The 23,002-nt window shown below is 31.6% G+C and overlaps 1 long non-coding RNA gene across 1 annotated transcript; it reads left to right on the forward strand.

Annotated features, from left to right (window-relative positions):
• The first annotated feature begins 5,183 nt into the window (after positions 1-5,183).
• On the forward strand, positions 5,184-11,053 carry LOC132737386 (uncharacterized). The gene is made up of 5 exons (XR_009626729.1): positions 5,184-5,379; positions 8,801-8,903; positions 9,199-9,257; positions 9,776-9,917; positions 11,039-11,053. It is a non-coding gene; the product is annotated as an uncharacterized LOC132737386 (long non-coding RNA).
• Positions 11,054-23,002: the final 11,949 nt, after the last annotated feature.

Raw genomic sequence — 23,002 nt, forward strand, 5'->3', positions numbered from 1 at the left:
CATTATTAATACTTTTTTGAGCATTTTATTTTTAAATTTCCTTTTTTTCCCTTCCAAAATGGCAAGAAAAAGGGAAACCAAAAACCCCCAAAGAGTTATAAAATAGTTGTTTTTTGAAAAAATGCAGTTTGGAAAACCCAAACCTTTTTTCTAAATTTTCCCTTTTGGTGAAAAATTTAAAAAAAATCCTGAATGTTTGAGGAAAAGGTTTTATTCATTAAATATTAAAAAAGAACTATCAGGACAACATTTTTAATTTCCCAAAAATTTTGATAAAATGACAACTGCATTCCAAGCAAAAACGGGGCCAAAATTTTTTTCCTTCAATGAAAAAACCCCACAACTTTATAAAAGACGTTTTTAGTTAATGTCTCAGAATGTCCCGCTGGTATTTGTGTGGAAATTGTGACAAAAACTGTTTCGTCATATCCTGATTTAAGTATTGCTCTATTTCATATGGAGTTAGTTCTATGACCTGATTAAAATATGATGAATTATAATCAGCAGTAACTGTTGTTTCATTCGTAATCCCTGTTGAAACTGGCGTTCCTTCTGTTCCATAATAATATGTCGTGTGATTTAAATATTCATACATTCCATTACAATTTTTACAAATGAGAAGAACGTGTACCATTACAAATGCCAAATTCATAATTGTAAACGAATGTTCCAATATTTTCAATTCATCTATAACTTTAGAATTTTAGGAGAATCGTTTTTTACGATATTAGATTTTTGTGACTGTTTTCCAAAGTATCAATATTTAAGTTGATTTCGTCCAATACTGTTAACACTTTTTAAAACTATTAAAGGTTTCGTGAAAGATTCATGAAATATATAACGAGAGCAGCAATTATTTAAGTGTTGTATGAATAATTGTCAGGAAAATGTCAAATAATGACTAAATACCACACAAAATAACACATTTTTGCCTCTCCAAATTTCTCAATCTAATTATTCAAATGGCACGGAGTTAGCTGCAGACATTTACTTGATTGAATGAGCTCCAAAGTGGGGAATTGCAAGACATTTAATGTTGAAATATATATGAACAAAAAAAGTATAAATGTGTCATATCATTTATACCAAAAGTGTTAATGAAGTCTAAATATGTAGCCCATGGGGCAAAATACCAACAATGTAATTTAAAATATTGTCTGAATATAGTCAAAATAAAGAAATAATACCCTGTGTTATCAGCACTATGGCAATTTATAAAAGTCATGCCATTTATTCTCAGAGACGTTATGTCTGCTTTATATAGCATTTGCGTCTAGCATTTCTGCCCAACAAAACCACATACGATATTCTTTCAAAAGAGTTGTATACTGCAAGTGCACAAACATAAATTTAACATATGAATTCAGTTCTGAAGAAAGCATAGATATTTTGATAATTCAAAAACCCAATTATAATTTTGATATCATTAATGCCGTTTGCCGCTTATTTCAATACCGAATAAAATTTTTAGCTAAATGGTGATTTCTTGAAATATCTTAAGTGTACTTTTTTATTGGTTTGAGCTGAATGGACTTCTTTGTCTTAAAACTTATAGCTTTATAGATTTCTCTGAACATCCCTGTCCAAAAAACATTCAAGAACAATTCGGGTGACGGTCTTTATTGACTGCAACTCTATGAATGCTATCAAATTTCATGGTTTTGTTAACCATGCCCCCTGGGTCAAAATTTTCCTTCACTGGGAGTCACTTAGTTTAAATAGACTTAAATAGAGGGAAAAATCATTTTCTCTTTCTTTCCGATGCAACTGCAATGCTTACGAGCATGTAACAATTGTTCTAGTGAAATGGTCTTATTTAAAATTGTATATATGTTATGGCTTTTTGAGTCAAAAAAAAGGTCCCGCCTCTTGGTGTTTCAAATAATTTGAAAGACTTATAGGATAAAAACTGTCTTTTAAAATTCTTTTTTCACGAATTCTTTAATAATATAAAGCATAAACGTGTTTTTGGTATGCAGTATCATTTGTTTCCTACAAAAGTTATACTAAAATTAAATTCCCTTAGTCCTTAGTTTATGTAAAGACAATTATAAAAAAGACACTTATCATTTCAAGTCTTTCAATGTTTTACAAGCTTTTGAATTGGCATTACAATATTGCCTTGCGGACATCTATTGACTATATTTTGAGAAAAATGCAGGCTTGGAAACCAAAAATGACAATCCGTTATGTCCTATAATTACTATCTTGTACATCTTCCTATCTTCTACTATCTTTTTGACCTTTTCGAGCAGTGTATCTCAGGCCATCATGGCCGTCTTGTTACACATTCCCATTCATTTGTGTGTGTGTTTTTTTCTAAATTGTTAATATCTTTGAGGCACTGAAATTCTCTTTATAATTCCAGTAAATAATGTAGCATATTGTTTGAATAATTAAACAGAGTAAGGAATGTAACTACGAAGAATTATTAGTTTTCTAGTGTTTGATTGTTCTCCCTTATTCAAAAATTACAATGCAATTTAAAAGGATGTAAACGTTAGGTTTGAACTCGTATGGCTATATTTCGGCTAAATCAAATATGAATCACCTGTCGGAATATTCGTGAGGTTTAACGGAAAGGCCGAAGTAGTTGCTACTCGATGAAACACATCAAAAACCCAAAGCCGTTAACAAAACTACAGCCCCATAACTCTTGATTTCTGTTTGCTTAATGTTTAGGGTCTTTATGATTCATAAAATGGCATCCCTTGAGTAAAAATTTTACGACATTCAAAGGCATTATACTAATTATCCTCTAAAGTTTTAATTGTTATTAATATAATCAAGAGTTGTTACTATGTGGTGATTTTGTTGAAAATTTGGAGGCATTATTTCTACTATCATATCAAAAGCAGCAAATGAACCCCCAATTCATTTTGTAAAGTTTTAATGAAAAATTTTTCAACAATGAAAAAAATGGGAAAGTTTTTTTCTGGGTTTTGGTTTTGTTTACGGCGCATCCCACACGATTTAGGTCAATTATGTGCCCGAAAACAGGAAGATGTTTGGCTTTAAACCCTTAGGGTTTAAAAAAAAGCTTTAAAGCAACACCCCGGGGTTTAAAAAAAAACCTACCTTGGGAGCTAAAAAATGTGTAGACTTAAAAAAAATCGGAAAAACTATTTAGTCGCCCTTACGATCACCCTAGGGTTTTTAAAAAGGTGGGTTTCAATTCCCGAGGACTCAAACCCCTTAAAAAAACCCCTCCCCCGCCCCCAATTTTAAATGGGGGTTTTTAAATTTTTTAAGTGAAAAATAAAAATTTTTACAATTGGGAAAAACACCTTTTATTCAACTAAAAAACCAAAAAAAGGGCAAAAAAAGCAAATTATTTGTTCTTACAGCGTTATCTTTCAAAAAGAAATTTTGGGTAAATATTGGAAAAATTTAGGGCTGAAATGCCCAAAACCCTCCTTTTTACTATAATTTGAAAAACTTTTACTTTTTTTTTTTTAAACTCTTTAATTTTCAAATTTTCCAAAGTTTGATTTTTCTTCAATTTTTGGTGGGAAACAAAGCAAATTTTAAATTTTTTTTCTGTTACAAAAGCCAAAGAAAAATTCTGGTAATTTTTTTACAGAAAACAAAAAAATTTTATCCCTCCGGTTTTGTCCTTTGATTTAAATTTGGTTTTCCCCGGGAAAAAACTTTTGCCCGAATTTTAATGAAAAGGGGGTAAAAAATTAGTATGTAATTTTAAATATATATCATAACACAGGTTAAGTTTCGCAGCAATCAACTTTTCATTGACAGAGTTATGCCCCTTCTAATGCAAATTTTGTTTTTCCGCAGGATACTTTTGCAGGATTTATTTTGAAGGCATAATATTTACGCATGCAGTAAACATGATAAAAACTGACACCCATGCAGGTTATATATGTGTTTATGAATCGTTATAACAAAATCTTTTTTTTTTCTTGTATGGCATGTAAAGGTGATTTTCAAAAGTACAAATATATTTCAGCACTTTATTGACTTGATATGACAATTTGGCAATAAAGGTACTATATAGTCAATTAATCGGCTTTGATAAAACTCTTTATTCAACGACAGGCAGTCGAATTCTGTTGTACAATTTAACAGTCTTCGTATTTCTTTAAAATTGTGGTTGATCAATGTTTTTATGGCTTTTACGAGATGCCACAAGAATTTTTAAATTAACATTTTTTATTAATATGCTCGCCGCCGAAATTAAGGTGCACGGGTTGTTGCTCTCTGTATAAAAAAGGTTTCGTGAATATTCCTTTTTTTACTTATGTATCATTTCTGGTCAGTTCAAGGAAACGGAAGTGGTTCAAATAAGTTCCAAGCTTTCACCACATTTAGACTCAAAAATAAATACTCTGTTCAAAGTGAACGCTTATGACATGTTGCCATATAACATATTGTGTGGAGTACATTTCAATGTTCTACGTCAATTATATAGAGGATATTTGTTAAGTTCAGTGTAAGATCGGAATATATTTCACCGAGTGAGCACCAAAAGGTATATTTCACGAGTGGCGCAGCCACGAGTGAAATGTGAACTTTTGGTGTTCACGAGGTGAAATATATTTCAATATTACACTAAACTAAACAAATTTATTACATGCAATCAAACGTTTAAAAGGACATTTTTACCTAAGAATAAATGAATAGCGCGCCAAATAATTATACAACGTGACGTTATTTACGACGTCACGTTATTAAGTTGGTTTCCAGTTCTGTGTACGCTGGTATTTCATTGAAACAACGTAAGGGGCTAAAATTCAAAACAGTGAAATTATCAAATTGATAATTTCACTGTTTCAAACAGTGAATTATCAGTTTTAATTCACTGATATATTTATATAAACTATCAAAAAGCATGTAATAAAACAGTATTATCAGATACCATTACTCCGAGGCTTAATAGGGCAAAATGAAAAAAATATGGCCTGCCATGAGTAGAAGTCCGAGCATTCAGTTGTTTTTACTGTACAGGCTATGTTTATATGATTATCAACTAAAATTTCCATATACATCTTTATGTATTTTAATTCAAATTTAATGCAGATTTAAAGATTATCTGGAGCCTTCCTACTTTACAAAGATCGGCTAAATACTATAGCATTCTGCCACCCATCGGAAATCTATAATCACGCATTTAAAGTTCTTATGATAACCGTCTAATTGGGGAAGTTGAAAACATTTGCTTCGTTAAAGCGAAAGTCTATACAGATTTCATGCCCCTTGTCTATACAAATTTATCTGCCGTAAACCGTCTGACAGAACGATTTTCAGCAAAAACATCCGGAAAATGGCCGCCAGCCGATGTTTTCAACTAGACGAGTATGAAAGGGAATACAGTGTTAGATATCATCGAGGATATGTGACCAAAGGGTTTCAGAAGTCTTGGTATGGTTATTTTGTTATATTTTTGTTATTATGTTAAAAGGTTTCTTTTTACAAGATTAAAGCTAACATCTTTATCAGTTTATATCTTTGCGCCAATTGCGCATAGACAGTCTTTTGACGTTTTGTGATAAAATAATATTGTTGAATCTCTTACTTGTCATAATCACGACAATCATCGTTCATCATAATTCGCAGATGGGGTTCAGATAGTATGAGTTACTTCCCTTACGACCTTAGTTTCTTATATGCAATTTGCAGTTAAAACTTAAATGTGAATCTTGATCTTGTGACGTCAAAGACATTGTTTACACCGGCCTTTGCAATTATCAAGCGGCTTAGGGCAACATGACCGGGTTACCCTCTCTAATGATTTTTGCGAATGAGTGAAACAAAGGTGTTAGTCGCATTGAATGATTGATTTGACATAAACATTTGTTTAATCTTGTTATTCATTTAATATCAAAATATAGAAAAGATAAAAATGGAAAAAAATGGATTTGTGTTATATTGTTATGAATTACGGACAGGGCGGACCGTGAGACAGGGTGGACCGTATGTTTGGATGGGGCAGACCATATTTTGGGACAGGGCGGACCCTGACTCAAGACGAGGCGGTCTGGAATTACAAACAAAATTGCGCACCTATCCAGAATTATTTTTTTTTTGGTGGAAATATTTTATCTTTTTTGACTCCTTTCTCGTGGTTGACTTCCTTCAATTTTGATTCCTTTGACAAGTTAGTTTACATCATGAACTTTAAGATGCTGTCTGTTTAGCAAATTGATATACATTGACCAATAAAAAATAATATATCCCAAACTGTGATTTTATTGCTCAATAACATCACTGTTTGGAGTTCGGATGCGGGGAATTATATCACGAGGGCGTAGCCCGAGTGATATAATGATGCGCATCCGAACGACAAACAGTGATGTTATCAAGCAATAAAATCACCGATTTGGATATATTATTTCGATTCTAACACGACATCAACAAATAAATGCTGCCCGTGCATGATAATTAGCTAAATTGCGCCTGATTTGTGTCCGTACTTATTGTCAGCACGTCACATTTTTAGCTCGACTATTCGAAGAATATGAGAGCTATTGTAGTCGCCCCGGCGTCGGCGTCCGCGTCGGCGTCTGCGTTGGTTAAAGTTTTTTGTAAAGTCAAATATCTCAATTATTACTTGAGATATTCAATTGAAACTTACAATACTTATTTATAGTAACAAGGTACATCAGATTGCCAAGTTGGATAACTCTGCCTACAATATTGACAGAATTATGCCCCTTTTTAACTTAGAAATTTTGGTTAAAGTTTTTTTGTAAAGTCAAATATCTCAATTATTGCTTGAGATATTCAATTGAAACTTACAATACTTATTTATAGTAACAAGGTACATCAGATTGACAAGTTGGATAACTCTGCCTACAATATTGACAGAATAATGCCCCTTTTTAACTTAGAAATTTTGGTTAAAGTTTTTTGTAAAGTCAAATATCTCAATTATTGCTGGAGATATTCAATTGAAACTTACAATACTTATTTATAGTAACAATGTACATCAGATTGACAAGTTGGATAACTCTGCCTACCATATTGACAGAATTATGCCCCTTTGGAACTTAGAAATTTTGGTTAAAGTTTTTTGTAAAGTCAAATATCTCAATTATTGCTTGAGATAATCAATTGAAATTTAAAATACTTATTTATAGTAACAATGTACATCAGTTTGCAAAATTGCATAACTCTGTCTGCAATATTTGCAGAATTATTTGCCCCTTTGAAACTTAGAAATTTTGGTTAAAGGTTAACGGTCTTCAAAGATATTTACTTGAAACTTTACACATGCACTTAGGGTCATAATTGGAGGGTCATAATTGTATGTCACTGACCAAGTTCCATAACTCTATCTTGCATTAAGGCTGATTCATATCCCCTTTTCTACTTAGTTTCTTGGTTAATGTTTACATGCAAGTTTTACATATCTCAATAACTATTAAAGATATTTATTTAAAACTTCACATATGCATTTAGGGTCATAATTGTAGGTCACTGACAAAGATCCATAATTCTATCTTGCATTTAGGCTGACTTTTCTCCCCTTTTTCAACTTAGAAATTCATGGTAAAGTTTTGCTTGTAAGCTGTTATCGCAATAACTACTGAAGGGTTTGTGCCTTTTTTGGGACAATTTTATGCATTCATAATAATAAAGTAGTGATTTACTTGATAAAACATCTTAATAACAAGCCTTTGTACCTTTTCTGTCAAATTTATGTATTCATAGGTAATTAGTATTATTATACTCAATAAAAAACCCTTGTGACATTACCTTCCTAATAGTCAAGCCAATTCTGTATAATTAGACTCTCTCTAAGGCCTATAACATGAATTTATAAAAAAAAATTAGCCCTTTTGTGAACTTAAAAAATTTAACAATATCAAGGCTCTTTTACTATCAAGCACTTAGAATAGTCGAGCGTGCTGTCCTACAGACAGCTCTTGTTAGTGGTTATGTCACGTCTATAATGATTACTTCACATGTCTAAATATAGAACATGAAACAGTGATTTTATAGCATGATAACACACACTTTCGTTTCTTCTATGTTCAATAGGGAAAAATGCGGGTTGTGTTAGAATTGTATTTAAACTATTCTTGGTTGTCCTATAGTTAGTAAGGAATGAACTAATATAAATAATCATTTTTCCTTTATAAAACTTAAATGTTATGAATGTATTATATAAAAAAATATTACAATTAAAGTAATTTTGTCAAGTTTATTAACTTCAGTGCAGAACGAAAATATGTTTTACTTATAAGATTTTTTCAATCCATTCCCACTATCTTACCCTACCTATTTTATACTTATAATTGCAAGGGAACTGTAAATGTTAATACTCTAAGTATTCACAGTAATATACATTGTATACATGTACTAGTATAAAATTATATTAATTTATTTTTTTAAACATTTTTTTGTTTTTGATAACATTGATATTAAAAGATAAAAAAATAAAATAAATGAAATAGCAGTATTAAATTTGAAATTAATTATGGTCCACCTCATCTCGAGTCATGGTCCGCCCTTTCCAAGATATGGTCCGCCCTTTCCAAACATATGGTCCGTCCTGGTATGGTTTGCCCTGTCTCACAGTCCGCCCTGTCCTACGACCATTGTTATATCTTGTTCAATACTGTCTGGTGCCATATAAGTTGTTTGCATGGGACATTACAGAGTGTTACCTTCTGATGCCACATAAGGCAATATAGTTAATAAATCATATGAGCTATAATAGATTACATTACACACATATTTTCATTACTTTATTGTGAATAATTGTATTTATCAATCATATGTAGGCCTACAGAATGCAAATTTAAATTATCTGTAAATAAATTTGTACTGCTTTCAGAGAGATGTATGCAGATCAAACCCATCAAGTAAGCCAACACCATGTCTACAAGGTCATACCTCTAGAACCTCTGACACCTGTATAGCTGAGGACAAATCTAAAAGTTTGTATTCATATTAAATGTATTCGAACTTAAGATTATTTGAATAACTGGAGGAATTTTATCCTTTGCAAGTCTATGTTTGCAGCAGTGCTAGACTTGGGTTAGGGTTGTGTATGCAATTTTAAATTCCATATTTTAAGTAACATAATCATTTTTAGCTCGATTTAAAACCCATGGAACAGTGTCTCTTTATCATTCATATAATTATGAAATGAGAAGTTGCTTATTTTAATGTAAATATTTGTTATTTACTTACTATTGAAGTATTATAGCATTTATCTCCCATGTGTTGCAGGTGGACAGAGGGATAGTATGAATGCTTCAGTGAAATTAAGGAGCTCAGGTTCTAACAAGGTACATGTACATGTATACACATGTTTATATATGAAATGGATTCTTCAGATTTGATACTAAATTGATATTATACATATTGTCATGTCTATCAGTGAATATAACTTGATAGGATTCCAATAATTGTTTTTAAATAACAATACAGTCAGAAATATTTTTAAAAAAAAAACATTGGAAACATGAAGAAGTCTACATTTTCATGACTTTAATATAATATTCAATTTGAACAATGGAATTATTCACAAGTCTCTACTGTTGGGGATGGCTAAATGCTTTTTTGTGCAGAAGACCTCCTGGCCTTTAATATTTACTTTGGTGCCATGTATTGCATTATTATATGTGACATTAACCAATATTAAAATTCTGTAGTGCAAGTTAATATTTACTAGTATACCTGGTAAACTTTGTAGCAGGGCAAGTATTTACTGCTGTCGTGATATGACTAAATTGTTGTTGGAAGTAGCATCAAACCCTTTACCCACAATAAATTGTTTAAACAATATTTTTCTCTTCCATTCAAGCGTAGTAGAGCAGTGCAACACAGAGGTACTCCGATGTGCAATTTTACAAGTTTTTTCCAGACAGTGATTACAGCGAGGCTTGAAGACTATTGTACACAATTTCTTAACAAATCCAAAACAAAGCCGCGTAACATTCAACTAAGTATGTATTTTTCCTTAACTTCATTATCATACAACATATAGCACAAACTCTGCACATTTCTGAAAACTTATCTTAAAGGTTGAATTATATCTTACCGACCAACTTCAGAATGTCAGAACTTAGAAACATTATTAGATTTGTAGTCAATTTAGTCAGTCATCCTGCCACCTCAGTGATGTCCCTATTCAGTGACAATAAATTTTGAGACATATTTAACTTAAAAGACCAAACTAAATAGCATTTCACATATTTATTATTTCAACAGAACCTTCCCTGAAAATGCTTTCCTAAAACGTCTCAAGGGAATTGTCAGACTTTTCTACTTATTTGAGGTCATTTCAAGGGCAGATAACTTATACAAATACTCAAATGAATTCTTGTTTTTACTTCTGGTTTATGCTTTTCTTTTTATTTTTGAGTACAATACATAATAATATGCAATTCCTTACATTGTTTCCATTAACTTTTTTTCAATGAAAATAAAGGTACTTTAAATCCTTAAAAAACAGGCCATTTTTTAAGAAAAAATGCACAGAAGAAGTGGGAATAAAAACTACCCACTCTAAATTTTTTCTTGAAATTTTGCATATCAACTAAAATGAAGGTAAGCTTGATGAAAAATAAGAAAAAAAATGTATTAATTCTCTTCATTGTAAATTATCTGCCCTTGAATTTAACAAAAAAGTCCATTTCAAAGGCAGATGACTTAAAAAACGAGAATTTTTTTTTTCGCTTAAAATGTTTCTGTTATCATATTCTAACAACATCTTACATGCCAAGTTTAAAGAAATTCTATTGAACAGTTTTAATTTTGCCTATATGTCTATATGAAAACTTCCAAAAACGTCCGTAAGTGATAAAGACTGACAAGTAAATCAATAACACATTTTGCCATTCCCATGAGTGGTCTTTACTTACAGGTTTGACTGTACATTAAATCTAAAAATAACAAAGCACTACATGCTTGGGAAGAAAGCCTTAACCAAAATTGAACACTTTGTGCCCGAATTTAAGTTAAAAATTTGTGCATTTATTTAAGTGATCACAATTTTGGTAGAAACAATGTTATAAATGTTGCTTTAAATGCAGAGTAAAGTAAAGTTTTGTCATTTTTTTTACAGGTGATTCAAAGAAAACCAAACTACAAACAAGAAAGGGTCGATTGAATGGAGTGACATTTTTACCCAGAAGCGTCCTATTAAGATAAAGAGAGTCTAGTCGTTTGTGTCACGGCACAAAAATTATCAGACACATAAGTAACATTCAAGTAGTAGTATGCATTTACATGGAGGATATGACATAATTGTATTTTCATATTGAATTTATCATATAAGTTGAATAAAGAAAATAAAATGTGAGGCTCTGTCGAGCATTTTAAAAGTTTTAATTAATGCAATTTGGAAAGTCACAAATGTAATATTCTTTTATCACATGTTAGATTTTCCTGTCAAAACATTGAAAATTATTCTTTCTTTTACTATTTTAACAAGCCAACTTAATCAACACTTCCAATACTTTAAACGACATTGACGTCAAATCTTTATTACACTAGTGTATAATAATTTTTTTGTAATGACTTTATTACAATCCTGTGATGTCAAACATATGATAATGTTCTATTAGCATTAATTGTAGACTTGTTGAACTTTTTTCTTAACAAACTCTACGAAATACTGGTTGAACCCTAATAGTGCTGGAAACAAACGTTTCAGGCCATGTTGACCAGTGTAGACCAGATCTGCAGGCACCCTTGCCAGATGATCGAACCACACACTTAATTGCCAACATGGTTGGAAGGGTCTTATTGTCCAAGCTGCAAAGAGTGTATACCCATATAAACTAGCTGGCACAGTTGTGTGTCAGTTGATATCAGTCTGTGCTTGGTTGCAAATTCAAATCCAATACTTTCATAGAATTATATGTTTTTATTTAATGTTTATAGCATCAATAAATTGATAATCTGAAAAAATATTGCAAGTCAGGTTTTCAAGTATAATCCTAATTAACTTTTAGAACATTTTTGCATTAAGTAAGGTGATATCTCTAAGTTGTCAAAGAAAAGCTTTTGCAGCTCTTTATAATTAAACATGGCATGGCACTTGTATCTATAGCTTTGTCCACCATACAAGTACTCAAATTTTGTGACATTTTTTAATATATTTTTCCCCATATTCCAATTACAGTAATTTGTTACATTTCTCTTTCCTCTATCATTCTTAGTTTTTGTATTTAATATTTTCCAAGTGGTAAATAAAAACAATAAAATTTCACGATTATTTCTAATATTTTATTTACTTGTGTATTTCATGCAATTTAGGCTAAAAATGTACAAAAGTAATTTTTGAAGAAATTTTAAGTTAGACCAGTGTTGCTTCAGCCATCAATATGTTAACTTGTCATGTAGTATGTTTGTTTGTTTGTTTGTTTTGGGTTTTTACGTCACATCGACACAGTATAGGTCATATCGCGACGTTCCAGCTTTACTGTTGGAGGAAGACCTCAGGTGCCCTTCCGTGCATTATTTCAGGCACGAACGGGTACCTGAGTGGGACCACCGACGTTCCGTTAGCTAGCTTGATAGCTTCCTCACATGAAAGAATCCAAAGTCCCTGTCGGGATTCGAACCCACAGAGGTGAGGGGCAAGTGGCATGTAGTATGTACACAAACATACTGGGAGAAGAAACAGATGTTTGGCTGAATGAAAGTACAAAATGTTTTTGCTTATCGTTTTCCAATGAATAACCATGTACAAGGTTAAATTACTTTTTTGGGTGATGTTCTTTTCTGTGGAAAGACCAGGTGTTGCTTCACAATTGTTTTTTTTCCTCATTAATATCATTTTATGTAATTTCCATTTTTGGCTTTTTGCTTGATATAATATTGATGTCCTGTGTGAGCATCTATTAGCAATACATGTATCAATGAGTGTCATGAGTTACTTATAAGACCATGAAGTACAAAATAAAACTATATTACAGCTGTTAATTGTTTTGTCTTTTCTTTCCTGTGGTCAAGGTTTGGTACTGCTATGACTTACTCTTTCAGGGAGTGAACTAAGATATACAACTGTTATAAATAGTGTAGAGGGAATTTCCACTTTTATGTTGACACTAAGAAATTAAAATTGTCTTGGTCTGTAGTAGCAATGTAGTTTTGAAAAGTTCTTGCAATTTTAGATGAACATGATTTGCTCCTACCAGAACTTTTATGGAGATGACCTTATATATCTTTGTTACACAATTAAATATTCAAAAAAGATGTTACTTATGAAAATGGTAAATTTTAAGATTCATACCAAACAAAGTCAAGCAAAATGTGAATAGGCACATCATACAGATAGAATAAAGTCAAATTGGTATAGACACATCATGTCCAGTGAAATCTGAAACCTGTAAAGACAGATCATACTGATTGAAGTCTGGTTAGATCTGTATAGACACATCATAATAAAGTCTTGTGAAATCTGTATAATAAGACAGATCATAAAAAAATGAAGTCTGGTGAAATCTGTACAGACAGATCATAATGAATAAAGTCTAGTGAAATCTGTATAGACAGATCATAACGAATTAAATCTGGTGAAATCTGTATAGACAGATCATACCCAATGAATACTAGTGAAATCTGTATAGACAGATCATAATGAATGAAATCTGTATAGACAGATCATACAGAATGAAGTAATAGTGAAATCTGTATAGACACATTATAAAGGTTGAAAAATAGTCAAATTGGTATAGACACATCATGTCAAGTGAAATCTGTATAGACAGATCATAATGAATGAAATCTGTATAGACAGATCATACAGAATGAAGTAATAGTGAAATCTGTATAGACACATTATAAAGGTTGAAAAATAGTCAAATTGGTATAGACACATCATGTCAAGTGAAATCTGTATAGACAGATCATACCAAATGATGTCTAGTGAAATCTGTATAGACAGATCATAACAAATCTGGTGAAATCTGTATAGACAGATCATAACAAATTAAATCGGTGAAATCTGTATAGACAGATCATACCAAATGAAGTCTGTTCAAATCTGTATAGACAGATCATACTGTATGAAATCTGTATAGACAGATCATACCCAGTGAAGTCTAGTGAAATCTGTATAGACAGATCATACCGAATGAAGTCTGTTGAAATCTGTATAGACAGATCATATTGAATAAAGTCTAGTGAAATCTGTATAGACAGATCATACCGAATGAAGTCTAATGAAATCTGTATAGACAGATCATACCGAATGAAGTCTGATGAAATCTGTATAGACAGATCATACCGAATGAAGTCTAGTGAAATCTGTATAGACAGATCATACTGAATGAAATCTAGTGAAATCTGTATAGACAGATCATACTGATTGAAATCTGTATAGACAGATCATAATGAATGAAATCTAGTGAAATCTGTATAGACAGATCATACCAAATGAAGTCTGTTGAAATCTGTATAGACAGATCATACTGTATGAAATCTGTATAGACAGATCATACCGAATGAAGTGTGATGAAATCTGTATAGACAGATCATACCGAATGAAGTCTGTTGAAATCTGTATAGACAGATCATATTGAATAAAGTCTAGTGAAATCTGTATAGACAGATCATACCAAATGAAGTCTGTTGAAATCTGTATAGACAGATCATACTGTATGAAATCTGTATAGACAGATCATACCGAATGAAGTGTGATGAAATCTGTATAGACAGATCATACCGAATGAAGTCTGTTGAAATCTGTATAGACAGATCATATTGAATAAAGTCTAGTGAAATCTGTATAGACAGATCATATTGAATAAAGTCTAGTGAAATCTGTATAGACAGATCATACCGAATGAAGTCTAATGAAATCTGTATAGACAGATCATACCGAATGAAGTCTAATGAAATCTGTATAGACAGATCATACCGAATGAAGTCTGATGAAATCTGTATAGACAGATCATACTGTATGAAATCTGTATAGACAGATCATACTGAATGAAATCTAGTGAAATCTGTATAGACAGATCATACCGAATGAAGTCTGATGAAATCTGTGAGTGTATAGACAGATCATACAGTATGAAATCTGTATAGACAGATCATATTGATAAAATCTAGTGGAAATCTGTATAGACAGATCATACCGAATGAAGTCTAGTGAAATCTGTATAGACACATTATATAGGATGAAATATAGTCAAATTAGTATAGACACATCATATCAATGTGCTCAAGTGAAATCTGTATAGACAGATCATACCGAATGAAGTCTGATGAAATCTGTATAGACAGATCATACTGTATGAAATCTGTATAGACAGATCATATTGAATTAAATCTAGTGAAATCTGTATAGACAGATCATACCGAATGAAGTCTAGTGAAATCTGTATAGACACATTATAAAGGTTGAAATATAGTCAAATTGGTATAGACACATCATGTCAAGTGTAGTCTGATTTAAAATCTGTATAGACAGATCATACCGAATGAAGTGTGATGAAATCTGTATAGACAGATCATGCTGTATGAAATCTGTATAGACAGATCATACTGTATGAAATCTGTATAGACAGATCATACTGAATGAAATCTGTATAGACAGATCATACCGAATGAAGTCTAGTGAAATCTGTATAGACAGATCATACCGAATGAAGTCTGATGAAATCTGTATAGACAGATCATACCGAATGAAGTCTGATGAAATCTGTATAGACAGATCATACCGAATGAAGTCTGATACACATCATATCAATGTGGTCAAGTGAAATCTGTATAGACAAAATATCGGAGTAAAATTTGGTGGTCAGGAACCTTTTGCAGGACATGCAGTAATGCATTTTTTTGTTTGGTTTGGTTCAAAATATTCCTTATAAAAACCTAATTTATTTTTCATGAAAATGAAAAAGTTTCAGAAAAATATGTATTCCTTACAGTATATCTATATTTACTTTCACGACATCATGCACATTTTACGACTTTCAAATCTGTATAGACGAAAACCTTGTAATATTTGTATAGACTTTCGCCCTTACCCATTTGCTTGGAAATCACGGGAATTACAGTTGCATTTAATGAATTGTTTTAGATTAAACATGACAACGCCACAAAAGGTTGTGTTGCTGGCATGCGGATCATTTAATCCACCGACAAATATGCATTTACGAATGTTTGGTAAGATAACTTTTAAATCTCGATCGATAACTTAGTGCCACAAATAAATTGAAAAAAAAATCTGAAATTGAAAGTAGAAATTTTTTTTTTGGTTACATTTTCAAGAAATATCTCCAATAGTTTTTTTTATTATCTTTGAACATTTGAATTTTATCTTTACAACAATTTTTTTACAACGTCTTTTTTCTTAATAAAATATATATTTGTCAAATATAATTTATGATAATGCAGCCTGACTAGTCATAGATCTACTAGTTTATGTTAAGGTGCAGTGTTTTTTTTTCCACTTCTTTGGGAATGGTGCCGGTACCGGACAGATTGGGAAAGAAATTCATCAGTTTGACTCAAATTTGGAATTTTATGTTAGATGCAAAATATTCTTAGGGAATTTCTTTTATCCAGGGAGACATGAAAATTATGTTTAAAAAACACTTTAAAACCATGTATTATTAACTTTATGCTTCTTGAGGTTGAAAAAAAATGATAATCATAATAATTGTACATAAATAATGTTCAGGTGTGAAATAATAAAAGTACGAAATTAACTGGGTAAGAATATCACTCATCAGTTAAATATGGCTCCGCCCTAGTCCAACTAATTGTACTGCGCGACGAGATATTGTGCTATTTTCGTGTCTGGGCAATATCTCGCCTCTACGTACAACATAAAAAGTACCTTTTCTGTGGTGAAATTTGCGCCGGGATTTTGAGCGCAAGCTTTGGACCGTCTAAAATCGTATTAAAATTCATATTTGAATAAATTTGTTACGATACCTTTAAAGATTATTCATTTCTACATCAATTTGATGTTTTATTTTTGAAAATATTCCTAACATAACGATTTTGATAGAAAAGTAAACACATGCACCATCAAAATAAAGACATCGCCGCTAATGTCACGTGACAAATACACTGTTGATAACTACACTGGTGTGTATGCGGTACTGCGTTACTGAGAAACGACGAAACACTCTTAGTAAAATATCAAGTTTAATGTTATATTTAAGACATTTATTCATGCAAAAATTAATAATTATGAAAGGATGAAAATATTATTTTATTGGAGCAGATGCACAACTTATATGTTACTGTCAGAGAGTTCAAGGAAATATCAGAATCATCATTATCTTTTATAGAATAGCTACTCTGTAAATGGACTCCTCACTAAACCGTTTCTTGTCTATAAAAATATATTTTGTTCAGCTTTCCAAGTAAATAGAGGACATGGGACCTATTGGTATCTATAGAATTTTTTTTCCACTATTATGATGAAAATAGGGTTATGATAGAAACAGAAACACGAGGTTTATATGTTTTAAGAGCAACGTACGGATTCCTAGTGCCTTAGCGACTACAAGAAGACACCATTCTAAGGAATTTCAGATTGATTAACTATTAAACGATACTTTCAATGTTCAAAATAATTTTTATCAATAATAAAACGAATAAATGTCAAACGCGGTGCCTCGACATTATACATGTATGTGCGAAAACAACATTCTATGTAAATTTCTTTTTTTTTTATTTCTTATCCACGCAGGCCCATAATTCTGGATAGTTTACTCCAAAAAGCTTTCTGAAGATGATTTTTAGAAAGAAAAAGACACACACAAACGTAGCTATGAAAATTGTTTTAAAATGACCGTGGTAGCAGAGAAAAAATACTTTATTTCATGAAACAGGTGCCCGCTTCATTTTGTTGTTGTTGTTGATTTTGTTTTTCAAAAGACTTTCATATTAATGTTGGTATACAGTAAAGATTTATTCCATACATTTCACTTTTATGCTGTCTAAGAAATTATTTTCTTTTATAAAAAAACATGCATTGCGAGGTGCGATTTGAAGAATCAACGCGGTTATTTTACTATGTTACAAAACGCTGCGCCGCTAATTTCTTTCACAGACACTTGGGGGTGTGGAGCTCAAAACGCCTTTAAAATCCAAATAAAATGAATATTTGTCAATACCAGCACATTTACTGATCATATATATCAAAAAACTTAATAAAAGCCGTTTTGAAAAAAAAATATTTCAACGTCTATAATAATACACAAGATAAATATGTTCGCCGGAAAAAATCCGTACACCTGCCGTCAAAAACACCATTTATTACATGCTTTTCGGTGGTTTATAGAAATATATCACTGATTTAAAACTGTTAATTTCACTGTTTGAAACAGTGAAATTACCACTTTGATAATTTCACTGTTTTGAATTTAAGCCCCTTACGTTGTTTCAGTGAAATACCAGCGTGCACAGTACTGGGTACCAACTTAATGACGTGACGTCGTAAAAGACGTCACGTTGTATTATTATTTGGCGCGCTTTTCATTCAGTATTAGGTTTAATGTCTTTTTAAAACGTTTCTTTGCATGTAATAAAAAGAAAATTTGTTTAGTTTAGTGTAAGATCGAAATATATTTCACCTTGTGAACACCAAAAGTACATATTTCACTTGGGCTGCGCCACTCGTGAAATATACCTTCTGGTGCCCACTCGGTGAAATATATTCCGATCTTACACTGAAATAAACAAATATCCTCTATGTATTTTATTCTGTTTCCAATATTTTCACAAAATCCTTTGGCTTATTCTTCACGATGATGGTCAATTTTAAACTTCAACGTCAATATAAACAACGCAACAGGAAAATAAACATCGAGATTATCGCCGCTAAATAGAGAATACCATGCTAGTGTCTGATATTATAAAATTTATCAGGCAAGGCTAAGAAAAAAAAAAGAAGGGCGAGGCTGTGCCGAGCTCTCCTTTTTTTTCGTGCCGAGCCTGATAAATTTTATAATATTAGACACTTGTTTGGTATTCTATTTATCATGTTTTCAATTTCAATTGTTGTTTGAATTTTTTTATTTTAATTGAAGCAAAACCCTATCCAGAACCTCTCGTGTTCAGACGGCGCGCAATAATATGTGAAATGCCAAATCAAAAAGAAATAGTCCCGAATGTTTTAGTTAATTGTAAGTGACGCATTCATATTCAAAATTTCTATTCGATTCAAAGTTTATCAGTTAAATATTTCCAAATTTTGCATATTTTTGATGAGGTGTCTGATAAAGCTTGGGGTGACTGATAAAGCTAGGTTTATCAGGCATGCACTTTATCAACAGAAATCAATGTAATGGCATGATAAATACTCAAACGTTGCTCCCCAGCTTTGAAAAATATACATTTTATTTGGATTTTAAAGGCGTTTTGAGCTTCACAGCCCAAGCGTCTGTGATTTCTTTGATTCTTGCCCAATCTTATCAGATTTAAGGGTTATGCAACACATTTACTCATTTTAAACAATAATATGATACAGATTGTTACTGCCCCAAACACAAAAGGTGTTGCTTTGGAAAACGAACTAGAAAAAAATCGTTAATCACGGCGTCTCTTCAGTTCTTTTTATCTGTAAATTTTTGAGTTTTTGATATAGAACGAAAATTAAGATTTTAACCTTCTAGTAAATTTAGATAGAAAACCAGAAAAAAGTTCCTAATAATTAAATGCCACTACTCAAAACTTAAAAAGTTGGCAAATCTTGCGTAAATTCAGAGTGTATTGGTAAGACGGGAAACTGTACTGAGGAAACTCGGGACCGTAACACATTTAAATTCTTACCACCGTTTAAACAACTTTAATCAATGTATTATAGAAAGAAATTTAAGCATAAGATTATCGTCTTTAAAATAAATCATCAAGTATATTTATAATTATAAATTGAAAAATAAATACATGCAATACAAATATAACTTCTTTTCAATTTGGACCGTGTCAGCATGGAAAATTGTTTAACTGATTCCGGAAAGGAATCACGGCTCGAATTTAAATACTAATCTATAAACCAAATTTATTTATTTAACTCTTATAAATTTTAAGTTGACACAAAGAAATTAAGTAAGGAAGAAACAGGACTGCGCATGTTAGTGTTCAACTTCATCCGTGCTGTTCTACAGAAATTAGAAACTTTGACGGGAGCGATAGCGACAGGAGAATGTTTCTAATTTCTGTAGAACAGCTACGGATGAATACTAACATATTTAGTGTCAAACTTTATTTGGCCTCATAATCACTTACTTTATTACGTCACTATGCCGTTCTATGAAGTACTATGAAAAATAGAAGGCGACTATGAACGGAATTCGATATAGTATCGACTTTTGTTCTATGAAAATTAACACACACACTTTTTAAGAAAAACAGCGTTTTCATTGGATGATAAATAAAGTTGGACACTAATTATTAATAGTGTCAACATTTCCGAAGTGTATATTGGCCAGCGTACCGGTGTCGGCGTTGTGAAATAGTTGACACATTTTAAAAATAAATATTCGGTTGAATATATTTTCTATACCGTCTGGAAACTCGCTTAAACAACACCAGATATCTAAGCCATTACGGCATGCTATGATAACAGTCTTTTATTACACGGATAAATGGTACATGTACACAGGTTCTTTCAGATACAGACAAACGAAAAATGGGCGCTCGGAGTAACGAGTTTTACTTTTCTGAAAACTGTTGAGGAATGAAAAATTAACGCAAGAATTTACCATTTGAATTCAAAAAACTTTCATTGCGTAATACACGTTTAAAAAACCAAACTTTTCTATAGGCAAGGAGTTGCTGTTTTTAATACACAGCAAGTTGTGACTAACATAATTATACTAACATAGATAATACTACAGAGTGGTGATAATATAAATTTTAATGAAATACAGTATTTTGTTTATCCTTTAATAAACATGTTTATAAAAAAGAGGACAAAATTAAAAGTTTCCCCGCATCATTTTAAAGATTTCAATCAATTAGAAAAATATTTAAAGATAAATTCCTGGCGATTTATTTTAATGTAGCAATAAATGTAATTAATGATAACAACATTAAAGAAAAATTACCACTGTTTAATAGTTTTACATGTTTTTTTTAGCCACGAAAAAAAAAACAACAACATTCACGCACGGTACCGAACAATATCGATTTTTAGCGTACATGTTACATTACTGTAGCAACATCACAATATGGCGGCGTTGGTACACAAATGAGACGATGAAATGAAACTAACGTGGTTTACTTTCTTCTAAGTTGATAGTCTGGTACTTTTTGTGCTGTTAATTCCTTAAAATTGTATTGTTGAATAAATTCTTAGTTTAAATTGTCTGCATTTTCACATTTACATCGAAATCCACGTTTCACCACAGAAAGGTCTCCTTTTGGTTTTGACGTTAAAGCGAGATTCTGCCCCAGAACGAAAATATCTCAGAATCAAGCTTTGGCACGTCAATATATTTTGACTAGGCTCCGCCCCTGTCGTTAAATGAATATCGAGATTTGAAAACATTGATAGAACTTTATTTGTTTATTTTATTTCACTTTATAATTTTTCAAGCAAAATAAAGATTATCAAAAGTGAAATAAATGTAAAACTTAAAACGTTTGCGACATAAAAATAGCGTACTTGATTTGATTGTTTTGCACGTGCTGTTTGGCGCTACATTGTGACGTCACGTAAACAATACTTTATTTAAAGTTAAACGTTTGTTAAACGACTGAATAAAAGATATTGGTGTTCGGATTCATTTTCTTAGTTAGACCATTTTCTTTCATTTTAGATAGTTTTCACAACAAAATTCGACAAAAAATTGTTTTTATTTATCAGATTTTTCAAACAAAATGGCGCCTTCAATTTTCATTTTACATTTTCCGTTTTAAAACTGTCATTCGATATTTTATACACAGCTTCCGTTATTCTGGTTCCCTATCCATTTATGGTTACCATAGACGTGCATGGGTGACCAGTCTACACATCCGTTTTCACTCAGAATTCCTCAGTTTTTATTAGTGATGTTCCGATTGTCGCCAGTCGCCGAAAATCACTTACTGTTATGTAAAGCGACAATAATCGATTCATAAAATTTTGTTCCGCGACGTCGTCGAAAATGTTTAAAGTGTCAAAGGGAATTATTCTGACGGTAATTTTCACCTCGCCAATCGCAAAAAATAATGTCAGAGACAATTTGGAGTTAAACAGAATTAATAAGTAATGTAAACAATAGTAATGTAATGTGATTTGAATGTTATTATTTGACATACATTGAAAAATAAAACCTATTTCGTAAAATTATGACTATACAAGGTTAAAACTGTGTTGAAAAGTGCTAAATGAAGTTCATGTTACTGAATATAATCAAGTGCCTTGGAAAGAAATGTTACTTCCCTATTTCTTTTTAAACGCGACTTTATTCGAAAAGTTATCGATTATGTCCCATCCGACTGAACCGATGATCGATTGGGACAAATTTCATCCGATTTCCATCACTAGTTTTTATCGTTATCTTTAAATTCGAAAAGTTGCGATGTGTCCAATTTGGTATTTCAGACGAAAGTTTTCAAAACCATCACTTAGCAGGTACTCGTGTTACCGTAAAGCTCGCTTTGCGAGCAGGCCCTTCGGGCCAGCTCATCGAGCTCACTGTCAATGGCATTTCTGATTTTGTTAACCTTTAAAATTGCCAATTTTTGAGAAAATTTTCAGTGTTTTTTTTTTTAATTTATCAGTCATGAATTGGGAAATTTGTTGTCTATTTTAACTGTGCCGTTTTCCGGTATCAGTTACATTATAAGGGAAAAATAACACTGAGATGCCAAAGGCTAGATTCTGAGATATTTTGTTCTGGGTCAGAAATTTGCTTCTATTTACTTAAATAAAATTGAAATTTATGTAGAAATGGATAATCTTTAAAAGTATCATAGACAATTTGTTCAAATAATATGAAAAAGGCAAAGCCTCAAAGCGAGCTCAATTTACTTTTACCGTGAAATAGTATAAAATAATCATTCATATTTATTTTAAGTTTTCCGTTTTAAAACTGTCATATAAATTTGGTATTTTATACACTGCTTC

This window comes from Ruditapes philippinarum, unplaced genomic scaffold (genome assembly GCF_026571515.1).
Source record: "Ruditapes philippinarum isolate M1 unplaced genomic scaffold, ASM2657151v2 ctg2805_1_1_1_1, whole genome shotgun sequence".
In the NCBI taxonomy this organism is placed as follows: Eukaryota; Metazoa; Mollusca; class Bivalvia; order Venerida; family Veneridae; genus Ruditapes; species Ruditapes philippinarum.